Source organism: Saccopteryx leptura, chromosome 1 (assembly GCF_036850995.1).
Source record: "Saccopteryx leptura isolate mSacLep1 chromosome 1, mSacLep1_pri_phased_curated, whole genome shotgun sequence".
Classification (NCBI taxonomy): domain Eukaryota; kingdom Metazoa; phylum Chordata; class Mammalia; order Chiroptera; family Emballonuridae; genus Saccopteryx; species Saccopteryx leptura.
The window spans coordinates 365,800,406-365,811,282 of record NC_089503.1 but is presented as its reverse complement, the minus strand read 5'-3'; positions in this window follow the sequence as shown (position 1 = coordinate 365,811,282).

The following is a 10,877-nucleotide window of genomic DNA, read 5'->3' as shown; positions in this document are numbered from 1 at the left end:
CTCTGCCCATCCTGGGCGTCGCCATGTTGCGACCAGAGCCACTCTAGCGCCTGAGGCAGAGGCCACAGAGCCATCCCCAGCGCCCGGGCCATCTTTGCTCCAGTGGAGCCTTGGCTGCGGGAGGGGAAGAGAGAGACAGAGAGGAAAGCACGGCGGAGGGGTGGAGAAGCAAATGGGCGCTTCTCCTGTGTGCCCTGGCCGGGAATCAAACCCGGGGAAAAGATTCTAAAAAACAAAAGAAACAATAAAAAAAATTAAAAAGTAACTCCTGGAATGGTAGATAATATATGCAAGGCATATATATTAGATAAGGGGTTAATGTCCAAATTTTACAAAGAATTCAAACATACCAAGAGCTAAAAACAAAACAACCCGATTTAAAATAATATAATATATTAATAGTTCCTATAAAGCAGCAAGCAGATATAGAGTATGGATGACAGATGAAAATTAAAATTGACAGCACAACAGGGAAGAGAGCGCTAACCTCAGATGGGTGCTTCTAGTTTATAGACAGAGGACTATAGGAAAGAGCCAAAGTTAAATTATAGCTGTGACTCAAACACTCACTTTAATTTTTTTTTTGCAGTAAATAAAAGTGCATTAGGTGTGGAACAAATATAATTTATATCTCCAATATCTCTCCCTTGTCCTCACATACTTCCACAGGTATTTCCCCAGTTCTCTGTTCTACTACAGAAAATTTCCTTGAAAGAGGAATAACCTATTATCGGAAATTCTTCTACTTTCCTTTTATCCTGAATCCACCCCAAATAGGTTTTCACACCCCAAAGTTCACAAATACTTTTATTATTATTATTGATGACCTCCACATTGCGAGCTTAATACTCTATTCTTGTTGTACTTGAGTTATTAGTCTTTGATGACTCCCTTCCCCTTGAAACACTTCTACTTGGCTTCTATGACGCTCTGTTCTCAAGGTCTTCCTTCTGCTTCATTGCCACTTCTCCCCAGTTCCTTGTCATCTTTCTAATCTCATATCTCAGTGTACCCCAAGGCCCCCAACAAGGCTTCCTGTCTTCACCAACTCCCTGTAGTCTGTTCTCCACATAGCAGAAACTGTGATCCTTTTTTAAAAAAGTAAATCAAATTCTGTTATTACTGACTTCAGTGCTCTATAGTGGTTTCCCATTTTAGTCAAGTAATGATAATGATAATAATAATAATAATAATAATAATAATAATAAATCAAAGTCCGTACTGCAAACCTACAAATTCTCACATGATCTGGCCACACAGCCCATCTGACCTCATGTCCTATCATTTGCCCTTTGCTCACTCCAGCCAAGCCACGGGGGCCTAATAGCTCATCTGTAAACATACCCAGCATTCACCCATCTCAAGGTTTTGCACTTGCTCCTCCCCTGCCTGGAGTCTCTCCTCTCTTGTTCTGCTGAGTGTCTTATTCCTTCACCTACTTACCCTATATAAAATAGTAATTCTGTGGCCCACAACTCAGACATTTGATGACTCATTTGCCCTCCCTTATTTTTCTTAGACTTACAGGTATCTAGTATAGATGGTTTTTATTTATTTATTTTTTATACTTTTATATCCCTTCTAGAATATATGAGGGTAGAAACTATGTCTCTTTTATTACCTATCTCCTAAATGAGAGCTGTGGCTGTAATATAGTAGGTGTTCAATAAATATTTGTTGAATAAATAAGTCAATATTAGACTAAATAAAGTTTAAAATATCCCCATAATAAAATATTAGGTAGACATAAATATGACAATTTTGATACTGACATGTGGACACAGAGAGGTGTTTATGGTACACTGTTAAGGGAAAAAAACAAATAATAGAACAATATGTGGGTCCAGAATGGTGGCTCAGTGGATAGAGTATTGGTTCAGTGTATGGATGTCCTAGGATCGATTCCTGGTCAGGGCACATAGGAAAAATGACTGTCTGCTTCTCTTTCCTTCTCCTTCTTCTCCTCTAGCAGCCAGTGGCTTGATTGGTTTGAGCACTGGCCCTGGACACCGAGGCTAGAATAGGTGGTCTGAGTGTGTCAGCCTCAGGCACTGAGGATAGCTCGGTTGATTGGAGCATCAGCCCCAGATGGGGTTGTGCGGTGGACCCTGATCAGGGCTCATGAAGGAGTCTGCCTCACTATCTCCCCTCTTCTGATATAAAAATTAAAAGAAAAGAAAAAAAAAAACAGTATCTGAGAATAATGTTAAAATATATTTGTAAAACTTATTTGTATATTTGTAAATATACCTAGAAAAAACTTGAAAGTTAAATATCGATTCTTAGCATCATTTATCACAGGAAGTAAAATTACATATTATTTTTATTTCCTATTTATAATTTTCTGTATTTTTCAAAACTTTAACAATGATTATAGATTTACTTGTACATTTACAAAAGACAACTGAGTAATTTCCACATACAGAAATAAAAGACACTGAGTGGAAAAATGTTTATTTCGTGTGCTACTAATGAAATTTGGGTTTCTGTTTTAACATTTAGGATTAAGAAAGTGTGACTATTTTAAAAAAATTAATATTTTAAATCCAAGAAGTGAATGTAGAATTTTAATAGAAATAACTGAAAATTCAGAATACATACTTTCACCCTCTTTATTTACATTATTTTTATCTGTACTTTATTAGTAATGTGCATATGTACATATATAGATTATTAAAAAGCTTAGGAAAAAATTTAGAATTATTATAACTTTCCTTCACATTTGCAATCAGAAAAATAAGACAATTTTAACATTTTCATGTACAGATATAATGGTCCTTTAAAAGTAATAAAAATATATATGTAAGATGATTTAAAGAAAATATATTGAAAGGTAAATAGTGCCTATCTCCTAGTGCTGGGGTTGGGAACCTACGCTCGTGAGCCAGATGTGGCTTTTTTGATGGCTGCATCTGGCTCACAGACAAATCTTTAATAAAAAATAATAATAACGTTAAAAATATAAAACATTCACATGTATTACAATTTATTCATTTCCTACCGCTCAAGTTCATGGTTGCGGGTGGCTGGAGCCAATCACAGCTGTCCTCCGGGACAACACCAAATTTTTATTGGATAATGCGTAACGTACACGGGTCATTGTGAGGTCAGGAAGTAAACTTCCCTCCTTTTAATCAAGTAGTCAGCTAGCTAATTGAAGAAACCCTTTTGACAAAGAAGATGGCTAAAAAAAAAAAAGATGAGGGATATTGTAGTTTTCAGCAGAAATGGACAGAGGAATTCGCCTTTGTGGGGAGAGCAGGTTCTGCAGTGTGTCTAATATGCAATGATAAAATTCCATTGATGAAATGGTCAAATATAAAGTGGCACTTTGACACATGCCATACTACATTTGCATCAAAATATCCAGTGGGGGACAGCAGGAAGAAAGCATGTCAAGAGCTACTGTGCAAAGTGCAAGCTAGTCAGCAGCAACTCCGTGTTTGGACCCAACAAGGTGACTGGAATTTGGCTAGCTTTGCTAGTGCTTTAGCAACTGTGAGAAATGGAAAGCCATTCACAGATGGGGAGTATGCCAAAACATTCATGCTTGATGTTGCCAATGAACTTTTTGATGACTTTTCAGATAAAGACAAGATAATCAAACGAATAAACGACATGCCTCTGTCGGCAAGAACTGCTCACGATTGTACCATCATGATGGCAAATCAAATTGAGGCAACACAAGTGAAGGACATAAATGCAGCACCATTCTTTTCTCTCGCTTTGGATGAGTCAACAAATGTAAGCCATTTATCCCAGTTCAGCATGATTGCAAGGTATGCTGTCGGTGACACACTACCTGAGGAAAGTCTTGCTGTTTTGCCTATGAAAGAGACAACGAGAGGGGAGGATTTATTCAAGTCTTTCACTGAGTTCACTAAAGAAAAAAATCTACCTATGGATAAATGTATTTCAGTGTGTACTGATGGTGCTCTGTGCATGGTGGCGAAAAACAGAAAATTTGTGGTGCTTCTTCATGAACATGAAAAGAGACCCATCCTAAGTTTTCACTGCATCCTACATCAGGAGGCACTTTGTGCTCAGATGTGTGGTGAGCAGCTTGGTGAGGTGATGTCACTGGTCATTCGGGTGGTCAACTTTATTGTTGCCCAAACTTTAAATGATTGCCAATTTAAAACACTGCTAGATGAAGTTGGGAATGATTATCCTGGTCTGCTTCTGTGCAGCAATGTGCGTTGGTTGTCAAGAGGGAAGGTGCTCAGCCGTTTCGCGACTTATCTGAGTGAAATCTGGACTTTTCTTGAAATGAAAAATGTCAAGTATCCTGAGTTAACTAACACTGAGTGGCTCCTGAAGTTCTACTATCTTGTGGACATGACTGAACATCTGATCCAGCTCAATGTGAAAATTCAAGGCATTGGAAATACAGTCTTCTCTCTTCAACAAGCAGTGTTTGCATTTGAATACAAGCTGAAACTCTTCATTACCAACATTGAAACAGGTAGTTTACTACACTTTGATAAACTGGCAGAGTTTTTTTGTTTTTGTTTTTTTGTATTTTTCTGAAGCTGGAAACGGGGAGAGACAGTCAGACAGACTCCTGCATGCGCCCGACCGGGATCCACCCAGCACGCCCACCAGGGGCGACGCTCTGCCCACCAGGGGGCGATGCTCTGCCCCTCCGGGGCATCCCTCTGCCATGAACAGAGCCACTCTAGTGCCTGGGGCAGAGGCCAAGGAGCCATCCCCAGCGCCCGGGCCATCTTTGCTCCAATGGAGTCTTGTCTGCGGGAGGGGAAAAGAGAGACAGAGAGGAAGGAGGGGGGTGGGGTGGAGAAGCAAATGGGCGCTTCTCCTATGTGCCCTGGCCGGGAATCGAACCCGGGTCCCCCGCACGCCAGGCCGACACTCTACCACTGAGCCAACCGGCCAGGGCTGGCAGAGTTTAAAGATGCATGCACAGCAAGTAACCCTGTTCAACATCTTGATCTCCAGCAGCTAGTGATCTTTACATCTAATCTCATGCAGTCATTCAAAGCACGCTTTAGAGAATTTTGTGAGCTCACTCGTCTTTTTAAGTTCATCACCCATCCACACGAGTGTGCAGTGGACAGCACCGACCTGAATTACATTCCCCATGTCTCCATCAGAGATTTTGAGCTACAAGCTGCTGACCTGAAGGCCTCAGACATGTGGGTGAATAAGTTCAAGTCACTGAATAAAGATTTGGAAAGACTTACACAACAGCAAGCAGAGTTGATGAGCAAACACAAGTGGAGAGAAATGAAAAACTTCAACCTACAGACCAGCTGATTGTCAAAACTTGGAACGCGCTTCCCATCACATACCACACACTGTAGCATGTGAGTATTGCTGTACTGACAATGTTTGGCTCTACCTATGCATGTGAGCAGTCTTTCTCACATCTAAAGAATGTTAAGACCAACCTATATCACATTTAATGGATGGAAGTCTCAGCACCTGCATGAAGCTTAACCTCACCATGTATCATCCAGACTACAAAGCCATCATCAAAACCATGCAGCACCAGAAGTCGCATTAATGGTAAGAAGTACTTTATTCATTATTGGTTAGCAACAGCATAACAACATTATTAAAAAGAATTCAGAGACTTATTGTACTTTAAAAGTGTTGATCTTTCATAAAATGCACACATTTACTTGTATTTAGTGTTAAACATATTGTATGGCTCTCACGGAATTACATTTTAAAATATGTGGCGTTCATGGCTCTCTCAGCCCAAAAGGTTCCCTACTCCTGTCCTAGTGATTTAAATATAAATATTTTCATTTGTTGTTTTTGAAATGCTATACTTAAATACCAAATATTTTACAGAGGAAACAAAATTTACCTTGAAAAGGAAGATAATTTAACCACTATGATCTTTTTCCAGTAGCCTTAGCAACATATGAACAATAACATGTTCTTGTATATTATTGTCATACATCTCTCCCCTGGGATGTACAAACCCTTTCTCCAATATTTCCTGGGAAGAATTATCTCCTAAAAATTGTTGTCTGTAATTCAACCAAAAGTTGTCCTTATTCCCAATCATTTATTTACCTGAAGGACAATGTCTGCACCATGTGCAGATGATCTAATTTCAAAGGCTACTTTATATTATTATAAAAGGGAGAAAATAAATGTAAATATACTATATGGTGCTTTGAGGTTATTTGGTAATATCCATTTAATTATAAATTTTCCAAGCCAGCAGATATTTTCCCACCATGATGATTAGAATGTGCAGTAGACTCTAATATTAACATGACATGGGAAGCAGAGAACACAGAGTTAGGAAAACAAACTTTAAAGGAATTCAAAATATCTTTCAACAGTTGGTCTTGATTCTGTTTTTAGAGATGTCACAAATTCCTAAAAATTAGATCCACTGAATAGATGTTCCAGAGAAAGCCAAAGCCATTATATGGAACTGCTGTTTCCATTAGGAATATTAGCTGCTTTGTAGACAAAACTCCATGGCATATATTGAACTCTTTTTTTAAATTTATTCATTTTTTTAGAGAGGAGAGAGAGAGGGAGAGAGAGAGACAGAGAGAGAGAAGGGGGAGGAGCTGGAAGCATCAACTCCCATATGTGCCTTGACCAGGCAAGCCCAGGGTTTTGAACCGGCAACCTCAGCATTTTCAGGTCGACGCTTTATCCACTGCGCCACCACAGGTCAGGCCATATTGACCTCTTATGATTAGCCTAATTGTAAATGATGTTCTAGAGTAAAATTATTTAAATTATCTGTGTCAAATCAAAGAATGTTATTAGTATGTTAGAGTTACAATATTTCTCAAGAGCTCGGATGATTAATTACCAAAATTTAAACTATAAAATCAGTAAAACAGAATTCTAGAAAGTTTTAGCAGAAAGAGTAGCTTGATTGAGTGCCTTAATTTACCCAAAGTAAGCACAAATGTGTCATATACCTCATTATCATAAAAAGTGATATCTGGGGGCTGTTCTCACCTGATGTTATTTTGTAGTCAGGTTATGTATAATTAATTATAGGACTAATCCTCCATAATCTGAATCCTTTTGTGTGTGTGTGTGACAAAGACAGAGAGCGAGACAGAGAGAGAGACAGATAGGGACAGACAGACAGACAGGAAAAGAGAGAAATGAGAAGCATCAATTCTTTGTTGCGACACCTTAGTTGTTCATTGATTGCTTTCTCATATGTGCCTTGACCTGGGGGGGGGGGCTACAGCAGATCGAGTGACCCGTTGCTCAAGCCAGTGACCTTGAGTTCAAGCTGGTGAGCTGTGCTCAAACCAGATATGCCTGCGCTCAAGCTGGCGTGGTTTAGAATCTGGGTCCTCTGCATCCCAGTCTGATGCTCTATCCACTGTGCCACCATCCTGGTCAGACCTTAATCTAAATCTTCTAAATCTTTCATCTATCAACTTTACCTTGTCAGCATGCCTACTAGATGGGAATTAGATTTCTAAATTGGCGATATGATTAACATTCCCATTTCTGTGATGTTTTTAAATGTTCATGAAGTCCTAAATGATAAATCCATTTTTGATCCTATTAGATTGAGAGCCAGACCTCATACAACAATAATCACCCACAGCAATGCTCTCTCATGGAGCTGCTTTGATCCTCCTGGCGATAGCCAACCTATCTTCCCTGGCAACGCATAGGCTATAGAAACTGTTGCTTCAGTATAACTTTTGAGTTCTTCAACGGCTAGTGTTACATTGTATATAGAGCACTGCATTTTGAACAAAGTGCCTCAGTAAATGACAACAGCTGACACCTGGATGCCTCCTTCTCCCCATTTCACTTCTATCTCAAATGGTCACCGGATCCTGTAATCATCTTGGATCTACCGGCTCCTCTCCTTTGTCACTATTCTTAGTTCAACCATTACCATACCTCTCCTAAATTACTGAAATAGCTTCATAACTGGTAATTATCTTTATTTCCAATCCGTCTTCCATAGGAGTGCTCAGTCAGTTTTTCAAAACACCAACCTGCTTGCTTTTTAAAAAAAACCCTCACTGATACCTTCCCATTTCTCTGTGGATAAACTCAAGTCTCCTTGATAAAGCATAAAACGCTGCTCATATTGTGTTTGTTTATCTTTTTTTCCCTCCCACCCTGAGTTTCAGTGATATTAGTCATTCTGAAGTCTCAGAACATGCCTCAGAGTCATGTCTCCATGCTATTTCTCAGTTTCTCCCAATCCTGACTTTCAAGTCCCCTAACTCATGGCCTCCTCACATCAGTTTATTAGGGAGGATACTAGTAGGCAGTTCAGGGTGAGGTAATTACATACACCATTGTGTTGACCTAGTTTTTCTTTTCTAGTGAGAATGTGTGTGTGTGTGTGTGTGTGTGTGTGTGTATACACATACTTTCCAGAGCTATTTTAGGTTGACTCTAAATGGGAGGCTGGGAGGCTGATTAGATTTTTGTGTTTCTTCTCTGGATAAGTATCTTATGAAATTTAAGTAGAAGAATATGGTGTCAATGCAGGGGTGGTTGGAGAGGAAGTCAAATATTATTAAACACAAGGTAGTTTCCTTATTTTTATACCAAAAAAATAAAATGTCTACTAAATAATTGTTCACTGATTTACTATGCTTTTTTTTTCACCAATTTTTTCTTTCTTATTTTTTTTTCTTTTACATTTGTAATTTTATCTGCACCCTGTTTTATCTAATCTGTGAACAAGGGACCATTCCTCATTTTTGTTTTTGCACAGAAGGATGGATATAGTAGGCTCTCAGTAAATATTTGTTGAGTGAACACCTTAGTGTCTTTTGCCCTGTTACAAGGTATGAGGTCGTGTGCACTTCATTTTTTTCCTGTTATAAGAATGGATTCTCTTATGTGAAAAATAAATAAATGAATGCAACCAGTGAGTTTTGAATAAGAGTTCTGGAAACCTTGGATGCCTCGCTGGACACTCTGAGAGGTGATGGCAAGGGCCAGTGAACTGAGGTTGGGCCTCCCCTTCCCACCCAGATTTCAACCAAATCAGCTTGACTCTCTTCTGTTTTATTTAGTCCTTAATAACCTATTCAAAACAGAGGTATATTTAAAAACCTCATACTGATAATCATTGTCAGCTATTGGAACTGATGATTTTGTCATTTCCTTCCACCTCTAAAATATTCTGATTCAATAGCTGATTTTCATTTGAGTAATTAATTGACTTGAAAGTACTGTTTTTGTTGACTTTAGAATAAATTTGATTAATTTGGCATTGCTATAAATTTACCTGGGACAAATTGTATTCTGTTTTTACTAAACTGTAACTGAAATTCGGTGCTTCTTGTGTGGCCTTTGTTGTCAATAGAAATGATAGATATTTTTATATGACACTGCATTTATGGAAATTATCCCACACTAGCACTCCGGCTCATTACTACATTGAAATGACGTATTACTGAGAGACCCCTGGATCTTGATATTTACTCTGTAAACAAGTAGTGTATAACTTAGTTTCTAACAAATTCGTTTTTTAAACTATTTTGATAAATGTATTTAAACATGGTTAAGTTCCTTTGTAATCCTTAAAAAATTGTATGTTTAAGAACAATCATAAAGTACGGAGAAAGGGTGCTGAAGGCGTAATGAAATGGTAAAAATTCCCTGATTTAGATGGTGACACAGCTAATAATTATTATTTTGGAATAAACAGTCCTCTGACCACAGATGCTTTCTGCACCTGTGAGTTCTAGGCCTCAGCAGCTGTACCTATTTGGCAAAGATTAACCTCATTCACCCAGTGTCATATGTCCGGGGTTCTTTGTATCTTTGTACTCAAGAAAGTCATAACTATAGCGCTTCCCTTGAACAGGAAATTGTGTTTTGGTATTCTTTTCCTTTGTTTCATCACTTTATTTTGCTGTGGCAACCCTACATAAATTCATCCTTTAGATGCTTTACTGAGATTTTGTTTGTTTGTTTTTGTTTTGTTGTTTACCTTCCCAGGTTCCTTTCACAGGCTTCTTCTAATACACTGATTTTCCTTGATGACGACGCCCTCCTCTTCCACCCTCAGGACCTATGGTTTCAGTCAGACCCACCCTACCTGCATCCGTGATGCTGGGCACCACATGAGATCTCTTTTATTGGTGAGATAGATGGGCATGGGACAAATGTAGAACTCAGGTGACTCAGTTCTGGAATTTTAACAGGAAAAGAGTCACACCTTCTGGGTCTGGCTCCTAAGAGAGAAGTCGGCACACTCAGGGCTCGTCAGCTGTCTTCTCACTGAAGGAAAGACACTGCCTGAGAATGAGGCTGACCCAGAAGAAACAGCTCAAGGACAGGAGGGGGAAACCCTCAGGCCCATAATACAAGGCTTGAAACATACCAGAAATCAAATTTACACCTGGACTCTTCCACTAGGGGAGGCTGTTGGAGAGGTCAAGAAGAGGGTGTGACTGCCTGTTGACCCTCAAGCTGGACTCAGCAGTTGGAGGCTCCTCACCCCCTCCTCTGTCTTTGGAAGGTACATCCTGTTTACAGTTCCCACCGGGAAAACCATTGCAGGGACATAACCATGAGAGAATAATGTATTGTTGAGACCATCTGGATCGAACATGTGACCGAACCCATTAAATTTCTATGTACACTGTGAAGAATCTGGCAGACCGGTGCGGAGATCCACTAATCTTTCACCTATGACAAGCCTCGTCATAGGTACGTCCCCTTGCATATTAAACCTGCCACCTACCAGTCGGGAGCAGCCTGCTTCTTTTAGGTCTCTCCTTCTCTCCATATACGGGGGCCAGTTCGTGAAATAAGAGCCACCAAAGCCACCTCTAGCTTAAGTCATTTTTATTTGGCTTATATCAAAATTACAATTAGCTTGGTAAAAGTTTTAATAACAAGTTTAATGACTCAGTGCCTTTAAAGGT